Below are 8,123 nucleotides of genomic sequence, written 5' to 3'. Positions count from 1 at the left end.
GGCAGAGAGTAACAAAAGAATAATGTTGAAGAAAAAGACCAGATGAAGTGCTGTTTTTACCGAACAAATTTATCAAAGTGAAATAAAATTTGCACGTTTTATTTAGTACAAAAACTAGCAACATGAAGGTGTCATTGTCACTGTCCTTCATATTGGAAAATTAAAAGGTTTTCAAAATTTAACTATTTAGTTATTCTTTGGTTAATAAATTGGTTTTGCTCCTTCCATCACTCCCTCATTTCACTTCAAAGTATGGTTGGTTAAGTTTTAAAATTAGAAAAACTATTTTTTTAACTTCAAATACTATATAAGAAGAGTTTGTATAGAGGGGAAGGAGACACAGGCTACAGTAACATTGAAATATTAGTATCCATTTTCTTTTTTTTTTTTTTTTGTTAAGGGTCGACAGTTTATCTTCAGATAAGAAAATGAACTACATCACTCTTCATCAACAGTTCTCACACAACTATATAGTTAAATTTAAACTAAATAAAGTTAACACAAACTTTGGTATAAAAACCTGAGGGCGGGTTGGTAGGCAATCCTAATTTTGTTTCTTGTTTTTAGATTAATATTTAGTTAGTTAACTAACGGTAACACCGATCATTTTCAAAATTGAGATTCAATTTTCAAATCTACTATCAAACACATAAAAAAAAACATTGAATCTCTTTTTTTCAGATCATCAATCAAACGCACAGGTTTTCCCTGGTATGAAAATTACTTTCTTTATTCTCATCCATTTTTGACATCTAAGTTATTTGCCTCCACAAGTTTCCTTTGAAAAAAAAAAAGGTATTATTTCAAATAACTCACTTATCTTCTTTTTTCTAGACGTCTCATCTATTTGTCAAAGATTATCTCCTGATTGGTAAGTATTTGTGTAATTACAATTTGATGAAGTTAAATAATCATGTTTGTCTCATAAACAAATCTATCTTTAAGAATGTGTGTATTGATTTAGTTTTTTAACTTTTTAATTTTTTTTGTTTATTTTATAATATTGCTATATTAATTAGTGTGTTTTTTGTATTTGTTAATTCTTTTTATAATTAGTATTATTATGTATTCTTATTTAATATCTTTGTGCATGTTTTAAGTTTTATAATTTGGTAATTCAAAAAATGTCGTTAAAATTTTATAAGAAATTTAGCACAGTTTCTTAAATATTCTCTAAATTTTTATGTTAACAATAATTCAAACATATTATCTTAATTATTCTAAAAAAACATATTATCTTCATTATTTTTTTAACAAATTTAATAATATTTGAGGTAATAGTAGATAAAAATCCCCAGCTCAAAATGAAAAATTCAACATTTGTTATAAGTCCATTAAAATTTCTTACAAATCTCGCTATAAAATTTATAATTTTCGATATAATAATTTTTCTTTACATGAAGAAGTTTATAAAAAAATTATTTTTGACCTTAAAATATAACTATAATTTTTTAATCCCAAAATAAGATATATGCGAATATAAAACATTAACACTTTTGTGAATGAAAACAATATGGATTTATTTTAATTATTAATAAAATTATAAATTGTATTATATTAGATTTAATTAGTCTATATTTGTCTATATATATACACACGCACAAACATAAATATGCACGATACATGGTAAACGACAAGTAATTAATAACATACCGTAAAAAGATAGATATATTAATTCTTTATATAATTGGTAAAACGATAAGATTGATGCACAATCGGATGTGACACATCCCACGACATGATTTGAACTGAATTTTTTTTTCCTTTTATCTTAATCTTATATAGATTTGAGAGATTATTACAAAATTGATTAAAAAAACCATGCTGTGAATCCAACTAGCTTAATTAAACTAGCTAACAAGATCTTAGTCTTAATGTTTTATGTCGAAGCATTGAACACAAGACGGCACAAACAAAGGTGTTGTCGAGAAGACAGATACTAAGACTATTGGTTTTGTCGTAATTTCATGATGAAAATTACAATGTCTTTGAAGCATGTCATATATTGATATCAACATTTCAGAAACAGGCTAATTAAGGAGGCGAAGAAGCCAATGTGAAAAAGTGAAGCTGTTTTTTTTTTTTTTTTACCCTATGAATATGAATGTTGGGGGTTAATTAATGGGATTTTATTTAGACTTTTAAAGTCATTAAAATGTGTCAATTTCAGGCTAAACTCCAAATTCTTTTTCTGTAGAGAAGAAATTTGGTGATATCACCAATTTGAGGGCTTTCATTTTGTCTCCTTCCTCCGACTTGAAAGAAGCCCCATTCTCCTTTATTTTTATTTAACTCCATTTGCTCATCTTCTCTTCCCCCTCTCTATCATCATCATACCCTATTTATCTATTCAATGTCAGTACTGCACCATAATTGCCCTTTCTTCTTCTTCTTCCATGGCTGCTGAACTAGGCCTTCAATACTCTTTGGTTCATCGGAACGACAAGGGACGGAATCTGGAGGGTTTAAACCCTATGCAAACGCCTGAGGTGGTTGTCGATGACGACGACTCGTGGGAAGTCAGAGCTTTTGCTGAGGACACGGCTAATGTCATGGGAACTACTTGGCCTCCTAGGTCTTACACTTGCACTTATTGTAGGAGAGAGTTCAAGTCTGCCCAAGCCCTAGGTGGTCATATGAATGTTCACCGCCGCGATCGAGCTCGGCTCCACCAAGCCCCGGCCAACCCTATCAAACCCTCTTCCTCTTCTCCATCCTCCAGTAGTTCTTTTATCATCCCAACTCCTGATTTTAATGGTGGGGGGCTATGCCTTCTCTACCAATTCCCAAACCCTAATAGTAGCGGTGGGATGATGATCAATAGGCCTACGACTTTAAATGCTTATATTCACTCACCCTCTTCTCTTTTCTCCATGTCCCATCATTCCTTCAACCACTTGATGCCCTCAACCTTGCCACCCTCGGGTTTCCCAGCGAACGACCACGACCACCGTGCCGCTACTGGATCAAGTAGTACTAATTTCTCAGCAATATCTATGGAAAATGGGAACCAAGAGCTTGATCTAGAGCTGAGGCTTGGACATGGCCCTTCAGCTACAACTCTAATTGGAAAAGGGAGAGAAGATCTGTAATGTGGAAGCTGAATATTTGAGGAGGAAGAGATCAGATTGATCAATAATCTGTAAGATATATACATTTTTCAAGCTTTTTGTGATCTCCACAATTTGATTTTTTTTTTTTTCCTTTTTCGTTTTTGGGTTACTTTTCTAATCAATTTTATGGTTGATTTTTCATCTGTTGTAAGATTGAAATAATAAAATGGAAGAAGCTGGATTGAAATCAGAAATTTTTTTATTCTTTTCTAAAAGCCTATGAATTAAAGGGGTAGATTTTTATTCTGGAAGAATCTTATTGGGAAAAAAAAAATTAGGGTTTTGATCGAGCAAGGGACTGAACAAGAAAGTGTGCAGTGGTGTGTCATTTTCTGGGTTACAGATTTCAAGGTAAAAAGTAAGTATATATCTGAGCCTACATTTCCGTGGGGATTATTACTTCCATCATTCAAATGTTTTTTTTTTTTTCAAAAACAAAATGATTCAAACACAACCTGAAATCATCCAATAACGAAGCTCATGTCAAACTTATAACATAGAATCACTGACTGAAAGTGCAAAAAAAATTAAAAAAAAAAAAACATTGAAACGTTAGATAGTTACAACTGGGTCTCTATTGGGTCTGAAAATTTGAATCTGATTAGTTGCAAATTACCCTAAAAAGAAAAATCTATATACAATTTAGTATGAGTTCGCGACTTTTTTTTTTTTTTTTTTTTTTGTTAGAAATAGGTGCTTATGAGCTCAGGTTGACAAATTGATATTTAACTTAAGTATTCATCTTAGAAATTAATTTATGATACTCTAACCCTTTAATTTAACCTTAATGCAACCTTTTTTTTTGTTATAAACTTTCATATTGGATTGAAATCTTAAAAATATGATTATCTATTGATGGATATCCCTGGACCTCTGTGATAATTTTGAATACAATAAGGCCTTCAGATCAATCAATTACCTGAAAATGAGTCATTTTTATTTTCAACAATCAGATCCCCATTTTTTCTTCTTCTTCCCCCCTCCTTCTTTATCTTAAGTCTTAAGCATATAGATGTGGTAGGAGACAGTGTTTCTTCCAAATAAGTTCTTATATGCATCCTTCCTAGATTTCCCTGTTCTTAATATGAAATTCATTTGCTTTTGATTCAAGTGGGAAATCAAAGACAGCAAAAACAAGAACCAAAAAAAAGAAAAAAAAAAACTGAAAATGCATATTTATCATGACATGGATATTAACTTCACAGCTTTCTGAACCAAAGGAAACCCAAGAGGAAACAAAAAACAGGAGAGAAAAAAAGGGGGGAAGAATATAATCCCAATGAATCAATGTAATTAAAGTGATCTGTGTGATGATCATCAGATGAGGAATATAGGGGGAAAAAGGTTGCAACTTTTGTGAAATACATAAAGAGATATATAGGAAATGGCCGGATATTAAATGGAATGGCACACGAGTGGGGGCTTGGGGAAGGGGGTAAAATGAAGAAAAAGAAGAGGGCGGCAGGGCTAATTTGGGAGTAGTGATTATAATATTGGATGTGTTTTTTGTGAGAAGTGTCGCTTTTGGGATACAGATTTTGCATTGCATGGCAGCAGAAAGCAGAAGCAGAAGAAGAGATAAGAGAGAAGAGGGACAATGATTACTGATTTTAAGGGGAAATACTTAGGAAATCGAGCTCCCCATGCACTGATCACGACTATACCTCAAAACCCACTTCCCACACGCTTTCTTCACCCACCCATCTTTACTCAGTTTAACAGTACTCCGAATCTTTGTCGATATTACTCTCACTTTCTCACCTCCCTTCTACCTCCCTTTCTTCCCTTTTTTTCGATATCCGTTCTTTGGATGTGGATTCCATGTCTTAGAGTTCGTTTGATAACATTCTTATTGCTTGTTTCTCGTTTCTTATTTTTAATAAAGAAGCATGAATTACATGACCCTCAACATGCATGAGTTCAAGTATTGGTCAAACAATCTTTTTACTTATGTTTTAAAATAAATAGGAATTAGGAACAGTGAGGAAGAAATTTGTTTTGGTTGTTTCTAAAATTTCTATATAATTCTGAAAATGTTCTAAAAAAATAAGAAACAAGGAACATAGCCAGTCGCAGAATGCTTAGATTCCTTAAAGAAAACTGAAAGCAAGAAATAAGAAACAGGAATGTTAATACACGAGCTCTTAACTACTCTTTTGAGAGTTAGGTTTAGAAAACTTGTGTGTTTGGAGTGCAGCTTGGATAACAATGATTTGCTAGAGGATGGGGGTGTTTTTCAAAACTCCTGGATTTGACCCGTGTACCTCAAAGTATGTTGGCAGATATATACGTGTGCGATTAATATGAATTTAGTGTGTTAAGCCTTTAAGTTTAAGAAATTTGTGTTTGGAAATATACACATTTAGGAAGTCTGGATTTTAGAAGGATGAATTTGACATCTTAAGCCAAACCCAAATTCTCGCCCCGAACACGGGGTTTTTTGTTGATAATTTTGCTCATCGATATATAATATGCCTAATTTTAATTTCCCCCTTTAGTACTTGTATTCTTTCTTCTTCCAGGCGTTTTGATCACGTGCACGATCAAACTTTTGAGATACCCAATTTCGAGAAGGATTTTTGTGATTCTGTTTTAACACTAAATATATACCTAGCTATTTAATAGCTACTGTGATGGAGGTTATTTTAGTCTTTGTCTTGTTGTTTATGTAAATTTTTCAACTTTATGGTATATAAGTCACATGTGCAATATTGAATTTGATATCTAGTTTGAAAACACATGAGATACCATTCAAAGATCTAACATTAGTAATGACCAAAGTTGATAGCTTAATTACATACCCAAAAAAATTTAACCATAATATAGTAATGTAGCGAGGAACCTAAAGTTTCTTTGATCTCAACAAAATCTCTATCTCGTCAAATGTCATAAGGGATATGTTTGGTTTATGACTTGAATTCGGTTGACAGAAATCATAATGTACCAATGAACTTAATTACCCCTAAACTATAAGATCGTTAATAATCTCATCAATTATATTAACTTCAAACCTTTTTTAATACAAAACTTACAACCTCTTAATCTGAGATAAGTGTCATCAGAGAAATAGAGACTACATATCGATATTCTTAATACTACCAACCTTAAATTTCATGAACCTAAACTTTATCGAAACGATTAAATCACAGGGGGCAAAGAGAAGAAGAGAGAAGATATATATGTGGTAAAAGAGAAAGAGAGGGAGAAGGGGAGGGGACCAAGCTAAAGGGGGGGAAAAGAAAGCAATAATATTGAGTGTGTGCAGAAAAAGTTTGGTGTTACCACAGAAATTTAAAAAGGGTCATAAAGTATTTGGCCAATGCATTAGCTGGCCTTACTTGGCTCTGGTTGTGGTTTGGGGCTAGGAATTTTCATGGGGTCCATCAAACTGAGAACTCAGTACTTTCCCCATATATTTTTTTTAGCAGTTTCTTCAGAGGCATTTATTCTTAGTTTTAGCTTCCCCAACCTCTGCTCTGGAATCCCCATTTTTAATTAATATGGCCCTACTACTCTTATGGTAGAGTGGTGATGTGGATATATACCCAATTGCAAATTCATTAATAAATAACCAACAAATACTCTCGCCACTTAGCATAACTCAAACTTGGAATCTTCAACCAAAGTTGTGACAGTTATATCTAGAGTGGACATATCATCATTATCATTGTGGAACTAAATAAAGAAAAACTCCTCCCTACTATATTACTACTACATCTCTTTCTGATCATCGTTTATTCGATAAATTATAGAGATATAATTGTTTAAAAAAGAATATCTTAAATGGGTCGTATTAATATTCATGAGGCTTAATTTCATCTCGATTGACAATAAAAAGAGTAGTTCACTTATATTATAAACTTTTGTTAGATTTCTTATGTTTTCAACTTAATTGGTCGAAGTGTGAAGCTTTATGATGGATTATTATTCGAATGTTTTGTCAAATGATTAATAAAATATTTGAAATTTAAAAGTGTAGGAATACAAAATGAAAGAATTTTAACGTTTCATTTGTTTCGAGCATGGTTTCATGGTTTTTCAGAACAATTTCTTGGTTTTTTTTTTCTTAATAAATTTCAGTATGTGTTCTTAAGAAGTATAGTGACCTTAATTAACATTTTAAAGTGTTTTTTTAGGAAACGTTTTAAAGTTATCTGCGTTCATTCTTAATTAAAAATATACGCATCAAACTAGTCCAAAAAAATCTCTAACTTTGTTCAATATATTTTAGGATGAAAATTGTTGTAAACTCTGTGACATGGTTATTGCATTTCATTAGTCTGGGTTTGTTAAGGATAAATGTTCACTTAAGAAATCTAGTACTAAAAAAGGAAGAAATCTCAAGTTAAAGATATATATAATCTATCAAGAGAGTAAAAATCTCTCTCTTTGGTTGAATAAGACAAACTCATGCACGAGGAACCGTTTTTTTTTTAAAAAAAAATTATAGTGGATAGCAAAAATATTTGATGTATTTCAAAAAATGTCACCCGCTTTTCAAAATTTCAAATATAACAAAATATTTGAATTTTTATTTTCGAATTTTTTATTATTCCAATTTTACCCTTATGATATCTGATATACATTAATGTATATCTATATCGATATACATCCAATTTATATATCATCAAATTTATATCTGATATACATCTGATGTAAATTTGTATATGATATACATCAAATCTATATCTAATGTACCTCCGATGTAATTCTGATATACATTTGACGTACTTCTAATATACAGTATCAGATGTATCATGATATACATTATAAGATATACCACTGATTTACGTCAAATGTACGTATTATACATATAATATATATCCGATGCATACATGTACTTCTAATTTATGATATACTAAATATATTTGCAATTGATTTTATACTAACTATAAGGTATATCAAATGTTTAATTTTTAGTAGTATATCAGCTGTTTAAATTATAGTTTATCATTTTAATTTGTTGATTAATATACTAATATTATCAATAATGTTGATTACTATATCACT

At 31.1% G+C, this 8,123-nt stretch overlaps 1 pseudogene; it reads left to right on the top strand.

Annotated features, from left to right (window-relative positions):
* Window positions 1-2,239: 2,239 nt before the first annotated feature.
* Window positions 2,240-3,215, top strand: LOC111025958 (uncharacterized; annotated as a pseudogene).
* Window positions 3,216-8,123: the final 4,908 nt, after the last annotated feature.

This window comes from Momordica charantia (assembly GCF_013281855.1).
Source record: "Momordica charantia cultivar OHB3-1 chromosome 6 unlocalized genomic scaffold, Mcharantia_2.0 BLBB01000006.1, whole genome shotgun sequence".
Lineage (NCBI taxonomy): Eukaryota > Viridiplantae > Streptophyta > Magnoliopsida > Cucurbitales > Cucurbitaceae > Momordica > Momordica charantia.
The sequence above is the reverse complement of the archived record's forward strand: the minus strand, read 5'-3'. Positions and strand labels throughout refer to the sequence as shown.